At 50.7% G+C, this 20,374-nt stretch overlaps 27 non-coding genes across 27 annotated transcripts; 13 read left to right on the top strand and 14 right to left on the bottom strand.

Moving 5' to 3' along the window:
* The first annotated feature begins 659 nt into the window (after nucleotides 1-659).
* On the top strand, nucleotides 660-732 carry TRNAA-AGC (transfer RNA alanine (anticodon AGC)). Its single transcript has one exon. It is a non-coding gene; the product is annotated as a tRNA-Ala (tRNA).
* A 600-nt stretch (nucleotides 733-1,332) lies between these two features.
* On the bottom strand, nucleotides 1,333-1,405 carry TRNAR-CCU (transfer RNA arginine (anticodon CCU)). The gene has a single exon. It is a non-coding gene; the product is annotated as a tRNA-Arg (tRNA).
* Nucleotides 1,406-2,504: 1,099 nt separating this feature from the next.
* Nucleotides 2,505-2,577, bottom strand: TRNAR-CCU (transfer RNA arginine (anticodon CCU)). Its single transcript has one exon. It is a non-coding gene; the product is annotated as a tRNA-Arg (tRNA).
* A 694-nt stretch (nucleotides 2,578-3,271) lies between these two features.
* Nucleotides 3,272-3,344, top strand: TRNAA-AGC (transfer RNA alanine (anticodon AGC)). The gene has a single exon. It is a non-coding gene; the product is annotated as a tRNA-Ala (tRNA).
* A 600-nt stretch (nucleotides 3,345-3,944) lies between these two features.
* Nucleotides 3,945-4,017, bottom strand: TRNAR-CCU (transfer RNA arginine (anticodon CCU)). Its single transcript has one exon. It is a non-coding gene; the product is annotated as a tRNA-Arg (tRNA).
* Nucleotides 4,018-5,116: 1,099 nt separating this feature from the next.
* Nucleotides 5,117-5,189, bottom strand: TRNAR-CCU (transfer RNA arginine (anticodon CCU)). The gene has a single exon. It is a non-coding gene; the product is annotated as a tRNA-Arg (tRNA).
* Nucleotides 5,190-5,883: 694 nt separating this feature from the next.
* On the top strand, nucleotides 5,884-5,956 carry TRNAA-AGC (transfer RNA alanine (anticodon AGC)). Its single transcript has one exon. It is a non-coding gene; the product is annotated as a tRNA-Ala (tRNA).
* A 600-nt stretch (nucleotides 5,957-6,556) lies between these two features.
* Nucleotides 6,557-6,629, bottom strand: TRNAR-CCU (transfer RNA arginine (anticodon CCU)). Its single transcript has one exon. It is a non-coding gene; the product is annotated as a tRNA-Arg (tRNA).
* Nucleotides 6,630-7,323: 694 nt separating this feature from the next.
* On the top strand, nucleotides 7,324-7,396 carry TRNAA-AGC (transfer RNA alanine (anticodon AGC)). The gene has a single exon. It is a non-coding gene; the product is annotated as a tRNA-Ala (tRNA).
* Nucleotides 7,397-7,996: 600 nt separating this feature from the next.
* Nucleotides 7,997-8,069, bottom strand: TRNAR-CCU (transfer RNA arginine (anticodon CCU)). The gene has a single exon. It is a non-coding gene; the product is annotated as a tRNA-Arg (tRNA).
* A 694-nt stretch (nucleotides 8,070-8,763) lies between these two features.
* On the top strand, nucleotides 8,764-8,836 carry TRNAA-AGC (transfer RNA alanine (anticodon AGC)). Its single transcript has one exon. It is a non-coding gene; the product is annotated as a tRNA-Ala (tRNA).
* Nucleotides 8,837-9,436: 600 nt separating this feature from the next.
* Nucleotides 9,437-9,509, bottom strand: TRNAR-CCU (transfer RNA arginine (anticodon CCU)). The gene has a single exon. It is a non-coding gene; the product is annotated as a tRNA-Arg (tRNA).
* Nucleotides 9,510-10,203: 694 nt separating this feature from the next.
* Nucleotides 10,204-10,276, top strand: TRNAA-AGC (transfer RNA alanine (anticodon AGC)). Its single transcript has one exon. It is a non-coding gene; the product is annotated as a tRNA-Ala (tRNA).
* A 599-nt stretch (nucleotides 10,277-10,875) lies between these two features.
* TRNAR-CCU (transfer RNA arginine (anticodon CCU)) lies at nucleotides 10,876-10,948 on the bottom strand. Its single transcript has one exon. It is a non-coding gene; the product is annotated as a tRNA-Arg (tRNA).
* A 694-nt stretch (nucleotides 10,949-11,642) lies between these two features.
* TRNAA-AGC (transfer RNA alanine (anticodon AGC)) lies at nucleotides 11,643-11,715 on the top strand. Its single transcript has one exon. It is a non-coding gene; the product is annotated as a tRNA-Ala (tRNA).
* A 600-nt stretch (nucleotides 11,716-12,315) lies between these two features.
* TRNAR-CCU (transfer RNA arginine (anticodon CCU)) lies at nucleotides 12,316-12,388 on the bottom strand. The gene has a single exon. It is a non-coding gene; the product is annotated as a tRNA-Arg (tRNA).
* Nucleotides 12,389-13,082: 694 nt separating this feature from the next.
* Nucleotides 13,083-13,155, top strand: TRNAA-AGC (transfer RNA alanine (anticodon AGC)). The gene has a single exon. It is a non-coding gene; the product is annotated as a tRNA-Ala (tRNA).
* Nucleotides 13,156-13,755: 600 nt separating this feature from the next.
* Nucleotides 13,756-13,828, bottom strand: TRNAR-CCU (transfer RNA arginine (anticodon CCU)). The gene has a single exon. It is a non-coding gene; the product is annotated as a tRNA-Arg (tRNA).
* Nucleotides 13,829-14,522: 694 nt separating this feature from the next.
* TRNAA-AGC (transfer RNA alanine (anticodon AGC)) lies at nucleotides 14,523-14,595 on the top strand. Its single transcript has one exon. It is a non-coding gene; the product is annotated as a tRNA-Ala (tRNA).
* A 600-nt stretch (nucleotides 14,596-15,195) lies between these two features.
* On the bottom strand, nucleotides 15,196-15,268 carry TRNAR-CCU (transfer RNA arginine (anticodon CCU)). The gene has a single exon. It is a non-coding gene; the product is annotated as a tRNA-Arg (tRNA).
* Nucleotides 15,269-15,962: 694 nt separating this feature from the next.
* Nucleotides 15,963-16,035, top strand: TRNAA-AGC (transfer RNA alanine (anticodon AGC)). The gene has a single exon. It is a non-coding gene; the product is annotated as a tRNA-Ala (tRNA).
* Nucleotides 16,036-16,635: 600 nt separating this feature from the next.
* On the bottom strand, nucleotides 16,636-16,708 carry TRNAR-CCU (transfer RNA arginine (anticodon CCU)). Its single transcript has one exon. It is a non-coding gene; the product is annotated as a tRNA-Arg (tRNA).
* A 694-nt stretch (nucleotides 16,709-17,402) lies between these two features.
* TRNAA-AGC (transfer RNA alanine (anticodon AGC)) lies at nucleotides 17,403-17,475 on the top strand. Its single transcript has one exon. It is a non-coding gene; the product is annotated as a tRNA-Ala (tRNA).
* Nucleotides 17,476-18,075: 600 nt separating this feature from the next.
* TRNAR-CCU (transfer RNA arginine (anticodon CCU)) lies at nucleotides 18,076-18,148 on the bottom strand. The gene has a single exon. It is a non-coding gene; the product is annotated as a tRNA-Arg (tRNA).
* A 694-nt stretch (nucleotides 18,149-18,842) lies between these two features.
* On the top strand, nucleotides 18,843-18,915 carry TRNAA-AGC (transfer RNA alanine (anticodon AGC)). The gene has a single exon. It is a non-coding gene; the product is annotated as a tRNA-Ala (tRNA).
* Nucleotides 18,916-19,515: 600 nt separating this feature from the next.
* TRNAR-CCU (transfer RNA arginine (anticodon CCU)) lies at nucleotides 19,516-19,588 on the bottom strand. The gene has a single exon. It is a non-coding gene; the product is annotated as a tRNA-Arg (tRNA).
* A 694-nt stretch (nucleotides 19,589-20,282) lies between these two features.
* Nucleotides 20,283-20,355, top strand: TRNAA-AGC (transfer RNA alanine (anticodon AGC)). Its single transcript has one exon. It is a non-coding gene; the product is annotated as a tRNA-Ala (tRNA).
* Nucleotides 20,356-20,374: the final 19 nt, after the last annotated feature.

The raw sequence follows: 20,374 nt of genomic DNA, 5'->3' as shown, positions 1-20,374 counted from the left end.
TCTTCTCTCACTGGAGTCACGGGTACTGGCCCACTGAAAAGGGCAAGTTGGCTCACGTCCAAAGCTGCAGTGTCCCAGCACACGCGGGCAAAAGGCACCTGCTTGCACTCGGCTGGACACTTCCGCTTTATGGGACACACGATGGAAAGTGGACTCAATTCCCAGACCTAACTCTTACCTGTTTGGTATTCTGACGCTCGATTGTAAAATATGGCCAGCTGGTAAAAATGACAAAGGGCACTCCAGCGCTGGTCCTTTGGCTGCAGGCGGCGTGTCAGCGGCCTAAAACAGCAAGAAATAGCGAGAGAAATAAAGTGAGAAGCAAGCACCTTTTCAATTGGGCTCTCGGGTCTATGGGACTGGCGTGCAGCCTCTTGATCACAAGCGCAGGTCCAGCGTGAAAGGGCGTGGCAGTGGAGTCACTCTGCTATTAATACCTGGTTGGCCAATCCTCGTTGCAATGGATGGCCATCTGCAGCTTTACTTGTAGCTCCACTGAAGGTATTTTGTTTTGGGCAAAGGGGTGAGATTGTGATTTCCTCTGCGGCAGATGAAGAGAAAGGGCTTTATGCACTACAGGTCCCTGGACAGCCAAGCAAGTGTGAGCCGGAGACTGTGCTTCAGCTCTGAAGCAGTGTATCGAGAGCCTTCGAGGAGGAGGGGAATTAGCTCAGATGGTAGAGCGCTCGCTTAGCATGCGAGAGGTAGCGGGATCGATGCCCGCATTCTCCAGCAAGACGCTTTTACTTCATTTTCACTATTTTATTCAAAACTCGCCAATCGTCGCAAATAAAGTCATGTGCTCGCTTCTGTTTTTTTTACTATCATCCTAAAAGTCTTCCGTCCACTTTCTGCTATCCCAAAGAGTCATCCGCGCGAGGGCCGGCAACAGGCGTGATACTGTGCAACAGGCGCATTGCATGGCATTGGTGACATATTCAGGAAATTCCACTTTGATGCCACCCAGGGCTGTTAACCTTTTATTTCATTTCAATACGATGCTTCGAATAATTGGTTCAAAGTGCGCAGCCTTTGCTCTTTTATTTCGTTTTCATCGGAGCAGGTCGGAGCTGGCAGAAGAGTGAGCCCTGTCTGCAGGAGCTCTGATTCCAGAAAGCATATTTTCCCTGTCTTTCTTACCACTCATCTGTGTCTCTTCGCTGACATGAGGCGTTGCTACACTCTGCAGTCTCCCGGCATTTAAAGTCTGCTACCAGCAGAGCACGTTCTGGACTTCACAGCGCCCAGCAAAGTACTAGCCTGCGCCCACCCCCTACTACCGCAAAAACCTTTTGCATGCTTTGGCAGAAGTGTGAACAAAATGCCACGAACCACCCCAGATGGGACTCGAACCCACAATCCCTGGCTTAGGAGGCCAGTGCCTTATCCATTAGGCCACTGGGGCCACTCGACAGAGAAGGGGAAAGTTCTTTCTTTTCCTCTTCTCTCACTGGAGTCACGGGTACTGGCCCACTGAAAAGGGCAAGTTGGCTCACGTCCAAAGCTGCAGTGTCCCAGCACACGCGGGCAAAAGGCACCTGCTTGCACTCGGCTGGACACTTCCGCTTTATGGGACACACGATGGAAAGTGGACTCAATTCCCAGACCTAACTCTTACCTGTTTGGTATTCTGACGCTCGATTGTAAAATATGGCCAGCTGGTAAAAATGACAAAGGGCACTCCAGCGCTGGTCCTTTGGCTGCAGGCGGCGTGTCAGCGGCCTAAAACAGCAAGAAATAGCGAGAGAAATAAAGTGAGAAGCAAGCACCTTTTCAATTGGGCTCTCGGGTCTATGGGACTGGCGTGCAGCCTCTTGATCACAAGCGCAGGTCCAGCGTGAAAGGGCGTGGCAGTGGAGTCACTCTGCTATTAATACCTGGTTGGCCAATCCTCGTTGCAATGGATGGCCATCTGCAGCTTTACTTGTAAAGCTTTATTCAAAACTCGCCAATCGTCGCAAATAAAGTCATGTGCTCGCTTCTGTTTTTTTTACTATCATCCTAAAAGTCTTCCGTCCACTTTCTGCTATCCCAAAGAGTCATCCGCGCGAGGGCCGGCAACAGGCGTGATACTGTGCAACAGGCGCATTGCATGGCATTGGTGACATATTCAGGAAATTCCACTTTGATGCCACCCAGGGCTGTTAACCTTTTATTTCATTTCAATACGATGCTTCGAATAATTGGTTCAAAGTGCGCAGCCTTTGCTCTTTTATTTCGTTTTCATCGGAGCAGGTCGGAGCTGGCAGAAGAGTGAGCCCTGTCTGCAGGAGCTCTGATTCCAGAAAGCATATTTTCCCTGTCTTTCTTACCACTCATCTGTGTCTCTTCGCTGACATGAGGCGTTGCTACACTCTGCAGTCTCCCGGCATTTAAAGTCTGCTACCAGCAGAGCACGTTCTGGACTTCACAGCGCCCAGCAAAGTACTAGCCTGCGCCCACCCCCTACTACCGCAAAAACCTTTTGCATGCTTTGGCAGAAGTGTGAACAAAATGCCACGAACCACCCCAGATGGGACTCGAACCCACAATCCCTGGCTTAGGAGGCCAGTGCCTTATCCATTAGGCCACTGGGGCCACTCGACAGAGAAGGGGAAAGTTCTTTCTTTTCCTCTTCTCTCACTGGAGTCACGGGTACTGGCCCACTGAAAAGGGCAAGTTGGCTCACGTCCAAAGCTGCAGTGTCCCAGCACACGCGGGCAAAAGGCACCTGCTTGCACTCGGCTGGACACTTCCGCTTTATGGGACACACGATGGAAAGTGGACTCAATTCCCAGACCTAACTCTTACCTGTTTGGTATTCTGACGCTCGATTGTAAAATATGGCCAGCTGGTAAAAATGACAAAGGGCACTCCAGCGCTGGTCCTTTGGCTGCAGGCGGCGTGTCAGCGGCCTAAAACAGCAAGAAATAGCGAGAGAAATAAAGTGAGAAGCAAGCACCTTTTCAATTGGGCTCTCGGGTCTATGGGACTGGCGTGCAGCCTCTTGATCACAAGCGCAGGTCCAGCGTGAAAGGGCGTGGCAGTGGAGTCACTCTGCTATTAATACCTGGTTGGCCAATCCTCGTTGCAATGGATGGCCATCTGCAGCTTTACTTGTAGCTCCACTGAAGGTATTTTGTTTTGGGCAAAGGGGTGAGATTGTGATTTCCTCTGCGGCAGATGAAGAGAAAGGGCTTTATGCACTACAGGTCCCTGGACAGCCAAGCAAGTGTGAGCCGGAGACTGTGCTTCAGCTCTGAAGCAGTGTATCGAGAGCCTTCGAGGAGGAGGGGAATTAGCTCAGATGGTAGAGCGCTCGCTTAGCATGCGAGAGGTAGCGGGATCGATGCCCGCATTCTCCAGCAAGACGCTTTTACTTCATTTTCACTATTTTATTCAAAACTCGCCAATCGTCGCAAATAAAGTCATGTGCTCGCTTCTGTTTTTTTTACTATCATCCTAAAAGTCTTCCGTCCACTTTCTGCTATCCCAAAGAGTCATCCGCGCGAGGGCCGGCAACAGGCGTGATACTGTGCAACAGGCGCATTGCATGGCATTGGTGACATATTCAGGAAATTCCACTTTGATGCCACCCAGGGCTGTTAACCTTTTATTTCATTTCAATACGATGCTTCGAATAATTGGTTCAAAGTGCGCAGCCTTTGCTCTTTTATTTCGTTTTCATCGGAGCAGGTCGGAGCTGGCAGAAGAGTGAGCCCTGTCTGCAGGAGCTCTGATTCCAGAAAGCATATTTTCCCTGTCTTTCTTACCACTCATCTGTGTCTCTTCGCTGACATGAGGCGTTGCTACACTCTGCAGTCTCCCGGCATTTAAAGTCTGCTACCAGCAGAGCACGTTCTGGACTTCACAGCGCCCAGCAAAGTACTAGCCTGCGCCCACCCCCTACTACCGCAAAAACCTTTTGCATGCTTTGGCAGAAGTGTGAACAAAATGCCACGAACCACCCCAGATGGGACTCGAACCCACAATCCCTGGCTTAGGAGGCCAGTGCCTTATCCATTAGGCCACTGGGGCCACTCGACAGAGAAGGGGAAAGTTCTTTCTTTTCCTCTTCTCTCACTGGAGTCACGGGTACTGGCCCACTGAAAAGGGCAAGTTGGCTCACGTCCAAAGCTGCAGTGTCCCAGCACACGCGGGCAAAAGGCACCTGCTTGCACTCGGCTGGACACTTCCGCTTTATGGGACACACGATGGAAAGTGGACTCAATTCCCAGACCTAACTCTTACCTGTTTGGTATTCTGACGCTCGATTGTAAAATATGGCCAGCTGGTAAAAATGACAAAGGGCACTCCAGCGCTGGTCCTTTGGCTGCAGGCGGCGTGTCAGCGGCCTAAAACAGCAAGAAATAGCGAGAGAAATAAAGTGAGAAGCAAGCACCTTTTCAATTGGGCTCTCGGGTCTATGGGACTGGCGTGCAGCCTCTTGATCACAAGCGCAGGTCCAGCGTGAAAGGGCGTGGCAGTGGAGTCACTCTGCTATTAATACCTGGTTGGCCAATCCTCGTTGCAATGGATGGCCATCTGCAGCTTTACTTGTAAAGCTTTATTCAAAACTCGCCAATCGTCGCAAATAAAGTCATGTGCTCGCTTCTGTTTTTTTTACTATCATCCTAAAAGTCTTCCGTCCACTTTCTGCTATCCCAAAGAGTCATCCGCGCGAGGGCCGGCAACAGGCGTGATACTGTGCAACAGGCGCATTGCATGGCATTGGTGACATATTCAGGAAATTCCACTTTGATGCCACCCAGGGCTGTTAACCTTTTATTTCATTTCAATACGATGCTTCGAATAATTGGTTCAAAGTGCGCAGCCTTTGCTCTTTTATTTCGTTTTCATCGGAGCAGGTCGGAGCTGGCAGAAGAGTGAGCCCTGTCTGCAGGAGCTCTGATTCCAGAAAGCATATTTTCCCTGTCTTTCTTACCACTCATCTGTGTCTCTTCGCTGACATGAGGCGTTGCTACACTCTGCAGTCTCCCGGCATTTAAAGTCTGCTACCAGCAGAGCACGTTCTGGACTTCACAGCGCCCAGCAAAGTACTAGCCTGCGCCCACCCCCTACTACCGCAAAAACCTTTTGCATGCTTTGGCAGAAGTGTGAACAAAATGCCACGAACCACCCCAGATGGGACTCGAACCCACAATCCCTGGCTTAGGAGGCCAGTGCCTTATCCATTAGGCCACTGGGGCCACTCGACAGAGAAGGGGAAAGTTCTTTCTTTTCCTCTTCTCTCACTGGAGTCACGGGTACTGGCCCACTGAAAAGGGCAAGTTGGCTCACGTCCAAAGCTGCAGTGTCCCAGCACACGCGGGCAAAAGGCACCTGCTTGCACTCGGCTGGACACTTCCGCTTTATGGGACACACGATGGAAAGTGGACTCAATTCCCAGACCTAACTCTTACCTGTTTGGTATTCTGACGCTCGATTGTAAAATATGGCCAGCTGGTAAAAATGACAAAGGGCACTCCAGCGCTGGTCCTTTGGCTGCAGGCGGCGTGTCAGCGGCCTAAAACAGCAAGAAATAGCGAGAGAAATAAAGTGAGAAGCAAGCACCTTTTCAATTGGGCTCTCGGGTCTATGGGACTGGCGTGCAGCCTCTTGATCACAAGCGCAGGTCCAGCGTGAAAGGGCGTGGCAGTGGAGTCACTCTGCTATTAATACCTGGTTGGCCAATCCTCGTTGCAATGGATGGCCATCTGCAGCTTTACTTGTAGCTCCACTGAAGGTATTTTGTTTTGGGCAAAGGGGTGAGATTGTGATTTCCTCTGCGGCAGATGAAGAGAAAGGGCTTTATGCACTACAGGTCCCTGGACAGCCAAGCAAGTGTGAGCCGGAGACTGTGCTTCAGCTCTGAAGCAGTGTATCGAGAGCCTTCGAGGAGGAGGGGAATTAGCTCAGATGGTAGAGCGCTCGCTTAGCATGCGAGAGGTAGCGGGATCGATGCCCGCATTCTCCAGCAAGACGCTTTTACTTCATTTTCACTATTTTATTCAAAACTCGCCAATCGTCGCAAATAAAGTCATGTGCTCGCTTCTGTTTTTTTTACTATCATCCTAAAAGTCTTCCGTCCACTTTCTGCTATCCCAAAGAGTCATCCGCGCGAGGGCCGGCAACAGGCGTGATACTGTGCAACAGGCGCATTGCATGGCATTGGTGACATATTCAGGAAATTCCACTTTGATGCCACCCAGGGCTGTTAACCTTTTATTTCATTTCAATACGATGCTTCGAATAATTGGTTCAAAGTGCGCAGCCTTTGCTCTTTTATTTCGTTTTCATCGGAGCAGGTCGGAGCTGGCAGAAGAGTGAGCCCTGTCTGCAGGAGCTCTGATTCCAGAAAGCATATTTTCCCTGTCTTTCTTACCACTCATCTGTGTCTCTTCGCTGACATGAGGCGTTGCTACACTCTGCAGTCTCCCGGCATTTAAAGTCTGCTACCAGCAGAGCACGTTCTGGACTTCACAGCGCCCAGCAAAGTACTAGCCTGCGCCCACCCCCTACTACCGCAAAAACCTTTTGCATGCTTTGGCAGAAGTGTGAACAAAATGCCACGAACCACCCCAGATGGGACTCGAACCCACAATCCCTGGCTTAGGAGGCCAGTGCCTTATCCATTAGGCCACTGGGGCCACTCGACAGAGAAGGGGAAAGTTCTTTCTTTTCCTCTTCTCTCACTGGAGTCACGGGTACTGGCCCACTGAAAAGGGCAAGTTGGCTCACGTCCAAAGCTGCAGTGTCCCAGCACACGCGGGCAAAAGGCACCTGCTTGCACTCGGCTGGACACTTCCGCTTTATGGGACACACGATGGAAAGTGGACTCAATTCCCAGACCTAACTCTTACCTGTTTGGTATTCTGACGCTCGATTGTAAAATATGGCCAGCTGGTAAAAATGACAAAGGGCACTCCAGCGCTGGTCCTTTGGCTGCAGGCGGCGTGTCAGCGGCCTAAAACAGCAAGAAATAGCGAGAGAAATAAAGTGAGAAGCAAGCACCTTTTCAATTGGGCTCTCGGGTCTATGGGACTGGCGTGCAGCCTCTTGATCACAAGCGCAGGTCCAGCGTGAAAGGGCGTGGCAGTGGAGTCACTCTGCTATTAATACCTGGTTGGCCAATCCTCGTTGCAATGGATGGCCATCTGCAGCTTTACTTGTAGCTCCACTGAAGGTATTTTGTTTTGGGCAAAGGGGTGAGATTGTGATTTCCTCTGCGGCAGATGAAGAGAAAGGGCTTTATGCACTACAGGTCCCTGGACAGCCAAGCAAGTGTGAGCCGGAGACTGTGCTTCAGCTCTGAAGCAGTGTATCGAGAGCCTTCGAGGAGGAGGGGAATTAGCTCAGATGGTAGAGCGCTCGCTTAGCATGCGAGAGGTAGCGGGATCGATGCCCGCATTCTCCAGCAAGACGCTTTTACTTCATTTTCACTATTTTATTCAAAACTCGCCAATCGTCGCAAATAAAGTCATGTGCTCGCTTCTGTTTTTTTTACTATCATCCTAAAAGTCTTCCGTCCACTTTCTGCTATCCCAAAGAGTCATCCGCGCGAGGGCCGGCAACAGGCGTGATACTGTGCAACAGGCGCATTGCATGGCATTGGTGACATATTCAGGAAATTCCACTTTGATGCCACCCAGGGCTGTTAACCTTTTATTTCATTTCAATACGATGCTTCGAATAATTGGTTCAAAGTGCGCAGCCTTTGCTCTTTTATTTCGTTTTCATCGGAGCAGGTCGGAGCTGGCAGAAGAGTGAGCCCTGTCTGCAGGAGCTCTGATTCCAGAAAGCATATTTTCCCTGTCTTTCTTACCACTCATCTGTGTCTCTTCGCTGACATGAGGCGTTGCTACACTCTGCAGTCTCCCGGCATTTAAAGTCTGCTACCAGCAGAGCACGTTCTGGACTTCACAGCGCCCAGCAAAGTACTAGCCTGCGCCCACCCCCTACTACCGCAAAAACCTTTTGCATGCTTTGGCAGAAGTGTGAACAAAATGCCACGAACCACCCCAGATGGGACTCGAACCCACAATCCCTGGCTTAGGAGGCCAGTGCCTTATCCATTAGGCCACTGGGGCCACTCGACAGAGAAGGGGAAAGTTCTTTCTTTTCCTCTTCTCTCACTGGAGTCACGGGTACTGGCCCACTGAAAAGGGCAAGTTGGCTCACGTCCAAAGCTGCAGTGTCCCAGCACACGCGGGCAAAAGGCACCTGCTTGCACTCGGCTGGACACTTCCGCTTTATGGGACACACGATGGAAAGTGGACTCAATTCCCAGACCTAACTCTTACCTGTTTGGTATTCTGACGCTCGATTGTAAAATATGGCCAGCTGGTAAAAATGACAAAGGGCACTCCAGCGCTGGTCCTTTGGCTGCAGGCGGCGTGTCAGCGGCCTAAAACAGCAAGAAATAGCGAGAGAAATAAAGTGAGAAGCAAGCACCTTTTCAATTGGGCTCTCGGGTCTATGGGACTGGCGTGCAGCCTCTTGATCACAAGCGCAGGTCCAGCGTGAAAGGGCGTGGCAGTGGAGTCACTCTGCTATTAATACCTGGTTGGCCAATCCTCGTTGCAATGGATGGCCATCTGCAGCTTTACTTGTAGCTCCACTGAAGGTATTTTGTTTTGGGCAAAGGGGTGAGATTGTGATTTCCTCTGCCGCAGATGAAGAGAAAGGGCTTTATGCACTACAGGTCCCTGGACAGCCAAGCAAGTGTGAGCCGGAGATTGTGCTTCAGCTCTGAAGCAGTGTATCGAGAGCCTTCGAGGAGGAGGGGAATTAGCTCAGATGGTAGAGCGCTCGCTTAGCATGCGAGAGGTAGCGGGATCGATGCCCGCATTCTCCAGCAAGACGCTTTTTCTTCATTTTCACTATTTTATTCAAAACTCGCCAATCGTCGCAAATAAAGTCATGTGCTCGCTTCTGTTTTTTTTACTATCATCCTAAAAGTCTTCCGTCCACTTTCTGCTATCCCAAAGAGTCACCCGCGCGAGGGCCGGCAACAGGCGTGATACTGTGCAACAGGCGCATTGCATGGCATTGGTGACATATTCAGGAAATTCCACTTTGATGCCACCCAGGGCTGTTAACCTTTTATTTCATTTCAATACGATGCTTCGAATAATTGGTTCAAAGTGCGCAGCCTTTGCTCTTTTATTTCGTTTTCATCGGAGCAGGTCGGAGCTGGCAGAAGAGTGAGCCCTGTCTGCAGGAGCTCTGATTCCAGAAAGCATATTTTCCCTGTCTTTCTTACCACTCATCTGTGTCTCTTCGCTGACATGAGGCGTTGCTACACTCTGCAGTCTCCCGGCATTTAAAGTCTGCTACCAGCAGAGCACGTTCTGGACTTCACAGCGCCCAGCAAAGTACTAGCCTGCGCCCACCCCCTACTACCTCAAAAACCTTTTGCATGCTTTGGCAGAAGTGTGAACAAAATGCCACGAACCACCCCAGATGGGACTCGAACCCACAATCCCTGGCTTAGGAGGCCAGTGCCTTATCCATTAGGCCACTGGGGCAACTCGACAGAGAAGGGGAAAGTTCTTTCTTTTCCTCTTCTCTCACTGGAGTCACGGGTACTGGCCCACTGAAAAGGGCAAGTTGGCTCACGTCCAAAGCTGCAGTGTCCCAGCACACGCGGGCAAGAGGCACCTGCTTGCACTCGGCTGGACACTTCCGCTTTATGGGACACACGATGGAAAGTGGACTCAATTCCCAGACCTAACTCTTACCTGTTTGGTATTCTGACGCTCGATTGTAAAATATGGCCAGCTGGTAAAAATGACAAAGGGCACTCCAGCGCTGGTCCTTTGGCTGCAGGCGGCGTGTCAGCGGCCTAAAACAGCAAGAAATAGCGAGAGAAATAAAGTGAGAAGCAAGCACCTTTTCAATTGGGCTCTCGGGTCTATGGGACTGGCGTGCAGCCTCTTGATCACAAGCGCAGGTCCAGCGTGAAAGGGCGTGGCAGTGGAGTCACTCTGCTATTAATACCTGGTTGGCCAATCCTCGTTGCAATGGATGGCCATCTGCAGCTTTACTTGTAGCTCCACTGAAGGTATTTTGTTTTGGGCAAAGGGGTGAGATTGTGATTTCCTCTGCGGCAGATGAAGAGAAAGGGCTTTATGCACTACAGGTCCCTGGACAGCCAAGCAAGTGTGAGCCGGAGACTGTGCTTCAGCTCTGAAGCAGTGTATCGAGAGCCTTCGAGGAGGAGGGGAATTAGCTCAGATGGTAGAGCGCTCGCTTAGCATGCGAGAGGTAGCGGGATCGATGCCCGCATTCTCCAGCAAGACGCTTTTACTTCATTTTCACTATTTTATTCAAAACTCGCCAATCGTCGCAAATAAAGTCATGTGCTCGCTTCTGTTTTTTTTACTATCATCCTAAAAGTCTTCCGTCCACTTTCTGCTATCCCAAAGAGTCATCCGCGCGAGGGCCGGCAACAGGCGTGATACTGTGCAACAGGCGCATTGCATGGCATTGGTGACATATTCAGGAAATTCCACTTTGATGCCACCCAGGGCTGTTAACCTTTTATTTCATTTCAATACGATGCTTCGAATAATTGGTTCAAAGTGCGCAGCCTTTGCTCTTTTATTTCGTTTTCATCGGAGCAGGTCGGAGCTGGCAGAAGAGTGAGCCCTGTCTGCAGGAGCTCTGATTCCAGAAAGCATATTTTCCCTGTCTTTCTTACCACTCATCTGTGTCTCTTCGCTGACATGAGGGGTTGCTACACTCTGCAGTCTCCCGCATTTAAAGTCTGCTACCAGCAGAGCACGTTCTGGACTTCACAGCGCCCAGCAAAGTACTAGCCTGCGCCCACCCCCTACTACCGCAAAAACCTTTTGCATGCTTTGGCAGAAGTGTGAACAAAATGCCACGAACCACCCCAGATGGGACTCGAACCCACAATCCCTGGCTTAGGAGGCCAGTGCCTTATCCATTAGGCCACTGGGGCAACTCGACAGAGAAAGGGAAAGTTCTTTCTTTTCCTCTTCTCTCACTGGAGTCACGGGTACTGGCCCACTGAAAAGGGCAAGTTGGCTCACGTCCAAAGCTGCAGTGTCCCAGCACACGCGGGCAAAAGGCACCTGCTTGCACTCGGCTGGACACTTCCGCTTTATGGGACACACGATGGAAAGTGGACTCAATTCCCAGACCTAACTCTTACCTGTTTGGTATTCTGACGCTCGATTGTAAAATATGGCCAGCTGGTAAAAATGACAAAGGGCACTCCAGCGCTGGTCCTTTGGCTGCAGGCGGCGTGTCAGCGGCCTAAAACAGCAAGAAATAGCGAGAGAAATAAAGTGAGAAGCAAGCACCTTTTCAATTGGGCTCTCGGGTCTATGGGACTGGCGTGCAGCCTCTTGATCACAAGCGCAGGTCCAGCGTGAAAGGGCGTGGCAGTGGAGTCACTCTGCTATTAATACCTGGTTGGCCAATCCTCGTTGCAATGGATGGCCATCTGCAGCTTTACTTGTAGCTCCACTGAAGGTATTTTGTTTTGGGCAAAGGGGTGAGATTGTGATTTCCTCTGCGGCAGATGAAGAGAAAGGGCTTTATGCACTACAGGTCCCTGGACAGCCAAGCAAGTGTGAGCCGGAGACTGTGCTTCAGCTCTGAAGCAGTGTATCGAGAGCCTTCGAGGAGGAGGGGAATTAGCTCAGATGGTAGAGCGCTCGCTTAGCATGCGAGAGGTAGCGGGATCGATGCCCGCATTCTCCAGCAAGACGCTTTTTCTTCATTTTCACTATTTTATTCAAAACTCGCCAATCGTCGCAAATAAAGTCATGTGCTCGCTTCTGTTTTTTTTACTATCATCCTAAAAGTCTTCCGTCCACTTTCTGCTATCCCAAAGAGTCATCCGCGCGAGGGCCGGCAACAGGCGTGATACTGTGCAACAGGCGCATTGCATGGCATTGGTGACATATTCAGGAAATTCCACTTTGATGCCACCCAGGGCTGTTAACCTTTTATTTCATTTCAATACGATGCTTCGAATAATTGGTTCAAAGTGCGCAGCCTTTGCTCTTTTATTTCGTTTTCATCGGAGCAGGTCGGAGCTGGCAGAAGAGTGAGCCCTGTCTGCAGGAGCTCTGATTCCAGAAAGCATATTTTCCCTGTCTTTCTTACCACTCATCTGTGTCTCTTCGCTGACATGAGGCGTTGCTACACTCTGCAGTCTCCCGGCATTTAAAGTCTGCTACCAGCAGAGCACGTTCTGGACTTCACAGCGCCCAGCAAAGTACTAGCCTGCGCCCACCCCCTACTACCGCAAAAACCTTTTGCATGCTTTGGCAGAAGTGTGAACAAAATGCCACGAACCACCCCAGATGGGACTCGAACCCACAATCCCTGGCTTAGGAGGCCAGTGCCTTATCCATTAGGCCACTGGGGCCACTCGACAGAGAAGGGGAAAGTTCTTTCTTTTCCTCTTCTCTCACTGGAGTCACGGGTACTGGCCCACTGAAAAGGGCAAGTTGGCTCACGTCCAAAGCTGCAGTGTCCCAGCACACGCGGGCAAAAGGCACCTGCTTGCACTCGGCTGGACACTTCCGCTTTATGGGACACACGATGGAAAGTGGACTCAATTCCCAGACCTAACTCTTACCTGTTTGGTATTCTGACGCTCGATTGTAAAATATGGCCAGCTGGTAAAAATGACAAAGGGCACTCCAGCGCTGGTCCTTTGGCTGCAGGCGGCGTGTCAGCGGCCTAAAACAGCAAGAAATAGCGAGAGAAATAAAGTGAGAAGCAAGCACCTTTTCAATTGGGCTCTCGGGTCTATGGGACTGGCGTGCAGCCTCTTGATCACAAGCGCAGGTCCAGCGTGAAAGGGCGTGGCAGTGGAGTCACTCTGCTATTAATACCTGGTTGGCCAATCCTCGTTGCAATGGATGGCCATCTGCAGCTTTACTTGTAGCTCCACTGAAGGTATTTTGTTTTGGGCAAAGGGGTGAGATTGTGATTTCCTCTGCGGCAGATGAAGAGAAAGGGCTTTATGCACTACAGGTCCCTGGACAGCCAAGCAAGTGTGAGCCGGAGACTGTGCTTCAGCTCTGAAGCAGTGTATCGAGAGCCTTCGAGGAGGAGGGGAATTAGCTCAGATGGTAGAGCGCTCGCTTAGCATGCGAGAGGTAGCGGGATCGATGCCCGCATTCTCCAGCAAGACGCTTTTACTTCATTTTCACTATTTTATTCAAAACTCGCCAATCGTCGCAAATAAAGTCATGTGCTCGCTTCTGTTTTTTTTACTATCATCCTAAAAGTCTTCCGTCCACTTTCTGCTATCCCAAAGAGTCATCCGCGCGAGGGCCGGCAACAGGCGTGATACTGTGCAACAGGCGCATTGCATGGCATTGGTGACATATTCAGGAAATTCCACTTTGATGCCACCCAGGGCTGTTAACCTTTTATTTCATTTCAATACGATGCTTCGAATAATTGGTTCAAAGTGCGCAGCCTTTGCTCTTTTATTTCGTTTTCATCGGAGCAGGTCGGAGCTGGCAGAAGAGTGAGCCCTGTCTGCAGGAGCTCTGATTCCAGAAAGCATATTTTCCCTGTCTTTCTTACCACTCATCTGTGTCTCTTCGCTGACATGAGGCGTTGCTACACTCTGCAGTCTCCCGGCATTTAAAGTCTGCTACCAGCAGAGCACGTTCTGGACTTCACAGCGCCCAGCAAAGTACTAGCCTGCGCCCACCCCCTACTACCGCAAAAACCTTTTGCATGCTTTGGCAGAAGTGTGAACAAAATGCCACGAACCACCCCAGATGGGACTCGAACCCACAATCCCTGGCTTAGGAGGCCAGTGCCTTATCCATTAGGCCACTGGGGCCACTCGACAGAGAAGGGGAAAGTTCTTTCTTTTCCTCTTCTCTCACTGGAGTCACGGGTACTGGCCCACTGAAAAGGGCAAGTTGGCTCACGTCCAAAGCTGCAGTGTCCCAGCACACGCGGGCAAAAGGCACCTGCTTGCACTCGGCTGGACACTTCCGCTTTATGGGACACACGATGGAAAGTGGACTCAATTCCCAGACCTAACTCTTACCTGTTTGGTATTCTGACGCTCGATTGTAAAATATGGCCAGCTGGTAAAAATGACAAAGGGCACTCCAGCGCTGGTCCTTTGGCTGCAGGCGGCGTGTCAGCGGCCTAAAACAGCAAGAAATAGCGAGAGAAATAAAGTGAGAAGCAAGCACCTTTTCAATTGGGCTCTCGGGTCTATGGGACTGGCGTGCAGCCTCTTGATCACAAGCGCAGGTCCAGCGTGAAAGGGCGTGGCAGTGGAGTCACTCTGCTATTAATACCTGGTTGGCCAATCCTCGTTGCAATGGATGGCCATCTGCAGCTTTACTTGTAGCTCCACTGAAGGTATTTTGTTTTGGGCAAAGGGGTGAGATTGTGATTTCCTCTGCGGCAGATGAAGAGAAAGGGCTTTATGCACTACAGGTCCCTGGACAGCCAAGCAAGTGTGAGCCGGAGACTGTGCTTCAGCTCTGAAGCAGTGTATCGAGAGCCTTCGAGGAGGAGGGGAATTAGCTCAGATGGTAGAGCGCTCGCTTAGCATGCGAGAGGTAGCGGGATCGATGCCCGCATTTTCCAGCAAGACGCTTTTACTTCATTTTCACTATTTTATTCAAAACTCGCCAATCGTCGCAAATAAAGTCATGTGCTCGCTTCTGTTTTTTTTACTATCATCCTAAAAGTCTTCCGTCCACTTTCTGCTATCCCAAAGAGTCATCCGCGCGAGGGCCGGCAACAGGCGTGATACTGTGCAACAGGCGCATTGCATGGCATTGGTGACATATTCAGGAAATTCCACTTTGATGCCACCCAGGGCTGTTAACCTTTTATTTCATTTCAATACGATGCTTCGAATAATTGGTTCAAAGTGCGCAGCCTTTGCTCTTTTATTTCGTTTTCATCGGAGCAGGTCGGAGCTGGCAGAAGAGTGAGCCCTGTCTGCAGGAGCTCTGATTCCAGAAAGCATATTTTCCCTGTCTTTCTTACCACTCATCTGTGTCTCTTCGCTGACATGAGGCGTTGCTACACTCTGCAGTCTCCCGGCATTTAAAGTCTGCTACCAGCAGAGCACGTTCTGGACTTCACAGCGCCCAGCAAAGTACTAGCCTGCGCCCACCCCCTACTACCGCAAAAACCTTTTGCATGCTTTGGCAGAAGTGTGAACAAAATGCCAAGAACCACCCCAGATGGGACTCGAACCCACAATCCCTGGCTTAGGAGGCCAGTGCCTTATCCATTAGGCCACTGGGGCCACTCGACAGAGAAGGGGAAAGTTCTTTCTTTTCCTCTTCTCTCACTGGAGTCACGGGTACTGGCCCACTGAAAAGGGCAAGTTGGCTCACGTCCAAAGCTGCAGTGTCCCAGCACACGCGGGCAAAAGGCACCTGCTTGCACTCGGCTGGACACTTCCGCTTTATGGGACACACGATGGAAAGTGGACTCAATTCCCAGACCTAACTCTTACCTGTTTGGTATTCTGACGCTCGATTGTAAAATATGGCCAGCTGGTAAAAATGACAAAGGGCACTCCAGCGCTGGTCCTTTGGCTGCAGGCGGCGTGTCAGCGGCCTAAAACAGCAAGAAATAGCGAGAGAAATAAAGTGAGAAGCAAGCACCTTTTCAATTGGGCTCTCGGGTCTATGGGACTGGCGTGCAGCCTCTTGATCACAAGCGCAGGTCCAGCGTGAAAGGGCGTGGCAGTGGAGTCACTCTGCTATTAATACCTGGTTGGCCAATCCTCGTTGCAATGGATGGCCATCTGCAGCTTTACTTGTAGCTCCACTGAAGGTATTTTGTTTTGGGCAAAGGGGTGAGATTGTGATTTCCTCTGCCGCAGATGAAGAGAAAGGGCTTTATGCACTACAGGTCCCTGGACAGCCAAGCAAGTGTGAGCCGGAGATTGTGCTTCAGCTCTGAAGCAGTGTATCGAGAGCCTTCGAGGAGGAGGGGAATTAGCTCAGATGGTAGAGCGCTCGCTTAGCATGCGAGAGGTAGCGGGATCGATGCCCGCATTCTCCAGCAAGACGCTTTTTCTTCATTTTCACTATTTTATTCAAAACTCGCCAATCGTCGCAAATAAAGTCATGTGCTCGCTTCTGTTTTTTTTACTATCATCCTAAAAGTCTTCCGTCCACTTTCTGCTATCCCAAAGAGTCACCCGCGCGAGGGCCGGCAACAGGCGTGATACTGTGCAACAGGCGCATTGCATGGCATTGGTGACATATTCAGGAAATTCCACTTTGATGCCACCCAGGGCTGTTAACCTTTTATTTCATTTCAATACGATGCTTCGAATAATTGGTTCAAAGTGCGCAGCCTTTGCTCTTTTATTTCGTTTTCATCGGAGCAGGTCGGAGCTGGCAGAAGAGTGAGCCCTGTCTGCAGGAGCTCTGATTCCAGAAAGCATATTTTCCCTGTCTTTCTTACCACTCATCTGTGTCTCTTCGCTGACATGAGGCGTTGCTACACTCTGCAGTCTCCCGGCATTTAAAGTCTGCTACCAGCAGAGCACGTTCTGGACTTCACAGCGCCCAGCAAAGTACTAGCCTGCGCCCACCCCCTACTACCTCAAAAACCTTTTGCATGCTTTGGCAGAAGTGTGAACAAAATGCCACGAACCACCCCAGATGGGACTCGAACCCACAATCCCTGGCTTAGGAGGCCAGTGCCTTATCCATTAGGCCACTGGGGCAACTCGACAGAGAAGGGGAAAGTTCTTTCTTTTCCTCTTCTCTCACTGGAGTCACGGGTACTGGCCCACTGAAAAGGGCAAGTTGGCTCACGTCCAAAGCTGCAGTGTCCCAGCACACGCGGGCAAGAGGCACCTGCTTGCACTCGGCTGGACACTTCCGCTTTATGGGACACACGATGGAAAGTGGACTCAATTCCCAGACCTAACTCTTACCTGTTTGGTATTCTGACGCTCGATTGTAAAATATGGCCAGCTGGTAAAAATGACAAAGGGCACTCCAGCGCTGGTCCTTTGGCTGCAGGCGGCGTGTCAGCGGCCTAAAACAGCAAGAAATAGCGAGAGAAATAAAGTGAGAAGCAAGCACCTTTTCAATTGGGCTCTCGGGTCTATGGGACTGGCGTGCAGCCTCTTGATCACAAGCGCAGGTCCAGCGTGAAAGGGCGTGGGAGTGGAGTCACTCTGCTATTAATACCTGGTTGGCCAATCCTCGTTGCAATGGATGGCCATCTGCAGCTTTACTTGTAGCTCCACTGAAGGTATTTTGTTTTGGGCAAAGGGGTGAGATTGTGATTTCCTCTGCGGCAGATGAAGAGAAAGGGCTTTATGCACTACAGGTCCCTGGACAGCCAAGCAAGTGTGAGCCGGAGACTGTGCTTCAGCTCTGAAGCAGTGTATCGAGAGCCTTCGAGGAGGAGGGGAATTAGCTCAGATGGTAGAGCGCTCGCTTAGCATGCGAGAGGTAGCGGGATCGATGCCCGCATTCTCCAGCAAGACGCTTTTTCTTCATTTTCACTATTTTATTCAAAACTCGCCAATCGTCGCAAATAAAGTCATGTGCTCGCTTCTGTTTTTTTTACTATCATCCTAAAAGTCTTCCGTCCACTTTCTGCTATCCCAAAGAGTCATCCGCGCGAGGGCCGGCAACAGGCGTGATACTGTGCAACAGGCGCATTGCATGGCATTGGTGACATATTCAGGAAATTCCACTTTGATGCCACCCAGGGCTGTTAACCTTTTATTTCATTTCAATACGATGCTTCGAATAATTGGTTCAAAGTGCGCAGCCTTTGCTCTTTTATTTCGTTTTCATCGGAGCAGGTCGGAGCTGGCAGAAGAGTGAGCCCTGTCTGCAGGAGCTCTGATTCCAGAAAGCATATTTTCCCTGTCTTTCTTACCACTCATCTGTGTCTCTTCGCTGACATGAGGCGTTGCTACACTCTGCAGTCTCCCGGCATTTAAAGTCTGCTACCAGCAGAGCACGTTCTGGACTTCACAGCGCCCAGCAAAGTACTAGCCTGCGCCCACCCCCTACTACCGCAAAAACCTTTTGCATGCTTTGGCAGAAGTGTGAACAAAATGCCACGAACCACCCCAGATGGGACTCGAACCCACAATCCCTGGCTTAGGAGGCCAGTGCCTTATCCATTAGGCCACTGGGGCCACTCGACAGAGAAGGGGAAAGTTCTTTCTTTTCCTCTTCTCTCACTGGAGTCACGGGTACTGGCCCACTGAAAAGGGCAAGTTGGCTCACGTCCAAAGCTGCAGTGTCCCAGCACACGCGGGCAAAAGGCACCTGCTTGCACTCGGCTGGACACTTCCGCTTTATGGGACACACGATGGAAAGTGGACTCAATTCCCAGACCTAACTCTTACCTGTTTGGTATTCTGACGCTCGATTGTAAAATATGGCCAGCTGGTAAAAATGACAAAGGGCACTCCAGCGCTGGTCCTTTGGCTGCAGGCGGCGTGTCAGCGGCCTAAAACAGCAAGAAATAGCGAGAGAAATAAAGTGAGAAGCAAGCACCTTTTCAATTGGGCTCTCGGGTCTATGGGACTGGCGTGCAGCCTCTTGATCACAAGCGCAGGTCCAGCGTGAAAGGGCGTGGCAGTGGAGTCACTCTGCTATTAATACCTGGTTGGCCAATCCTCGTTGCAATGGATGGCCATCTGCAGCTTTACTTGTAGCTCCACTGAAGGTATTTTGTTTTGGGCAAAGGGGTGAGATTGTGATTTCCTCTGCGGCAGATGAAGAGAAAGGGCTTTATGCACTACAGGTCCCTGGACAGCCAAGCAAGTGTGAGCCGGAGACTGTGCTTCAGCTCTGAAGCAGTGTATCGAGAGCCTTCGAGGAGGAGGGGAATTAGCTCAGATGGTAGAGCGCTCGCTTAGCATGCGAGAGGTAGCGGGATCGATGCCCGCATTCTCCAGCAAGACGCTTTTACTTCATTTTCACTATTTTATTCAAAACTCGCCAATCGTCGCAAATAAAGTCATGTGCTCGCTTCTGTTTTTTTTACTATCATCCTAAAAGTCTTCCGTCCACTTTCTGCTATCCCAAAGAGTCATCCGCGCGAGGGCCGGCAACAGGCGTGATACTGTGCAACAGGCGCATTGCATGGCATTGGTGACATATTCAGGAAATTCCACTTTGATGCCACCCAGGGCTGTTAACCTTTTATTTCATTTCAATACGATGCTTCGAATAATTGGTTCAAAGTGCGCAGCCTTTGCTCTTTTATTTCGTTTTCATCGGAGCAGGTCGGAGCTGGCAGAAGAGTGAGCCCTGTCTGCAGGAGCTCTGATTCCAGAAAGCATATTTTCCCTGTCTTTCTTACCACTCATCTGTGTCTCTTCGCTGACATGAGGCGTTGCTACACTCTGCAGTCTCCCGGCATTTAAAGTCTGCTACCAGCAGAGCACGTTCTGGACTTCACAGCGCCCAGCAAAGTACTAGCCTGCGCCCACCCCCTACTACCGCAAAAACCTTTTGCATGCTTTGGCAGAAGTGTGAACAAAATGCCACGAACCACCCCAGATGGGACTCGAACCCACAATCCCTGGCTTAGGAGGCCAGTGCCTTATCCATTAGGCCACTGGGGCCACTCGACAGAGAAGGGGAAAGTTCTTTCTTTTCCTCTTCTCTCACTGGAGTCACAGGTACTGGCCCACTGAAAAGGGCAAGTTGGCTCACGTCCAAAGCTGCAGTGTCCCAGCACACGCGGGCAAAAGGCACCTGCTTGCACTCGGCTGGACACTTCCGCTTTATGGGACACACGATGGAAAGTGGACTCAATTCCCAGACCTAACTCTTACCTGTTTGGTATTCTGACGCTCGATTGTAAAATATGGCCAGCTGGTAAAAATGACAAAGGGCACTCCAGCGCTGGTCCTTTGGCTGCAGGCGGCGTGTCAGCGGCCTAAAACAGCAAGAAATAGCGAGAGAAATAAAGTGAGAAGCAAGCACCTTTTCAATTGGGCTCTCGGGTCTATGGGACTGGCGTGCAGCCTCTTGATCACAAGCGCAGGTCCAGCGTGAAAGGGCGTGGCAGTGGAGTCACTCTGCTATTAATACCTGGTTGGCCAATCCTCGTTGCAATGGATGGCCATCTGCAGCTTTACTTGTAGCTCCACTGAAGGTATTTTGTTTTGGGCAAAGGGGTGAGATTGTGATTTCCTCTGCCGCAGATGAAGAGAAAGGGCTTTATGCACTACAGGTCCCTGGACAGCCAAGCAAGTGTGAGCCGGAGATTGTGCTTCAGCTCTGAAGCAGTGTATCGAGAGCCTTCGAGGAGGAGGGGAATTAGCTCAGATGGTAGAGCGCTCGCTTAGCATGCGAGAGGTAGCGGGATCGATGCCCGCATTCTCCAGCAAGACGCTTTTTCTTCA

The sequence above is a fragment of the Ambystoma mexicanum genome, chromosome 5q (assembly GCF_040938575.1).
Source record: "Ambystoma mexicanum isolate Mex_15411 chromosome 5q, UKY_AmexF1_1, whole genome shotgun sequence".
Lineage (NCBI taxonomy): Eukaryota > Metazoa > Chordata > Amphibia > Caudata > Ambystomatidae > Ambystoma > Ambystoma mexicanum.
Note: the sequence above shows the minus strand (reverse complement) of the source record. Positions and strands in the feature narration are given on the sequence as shown.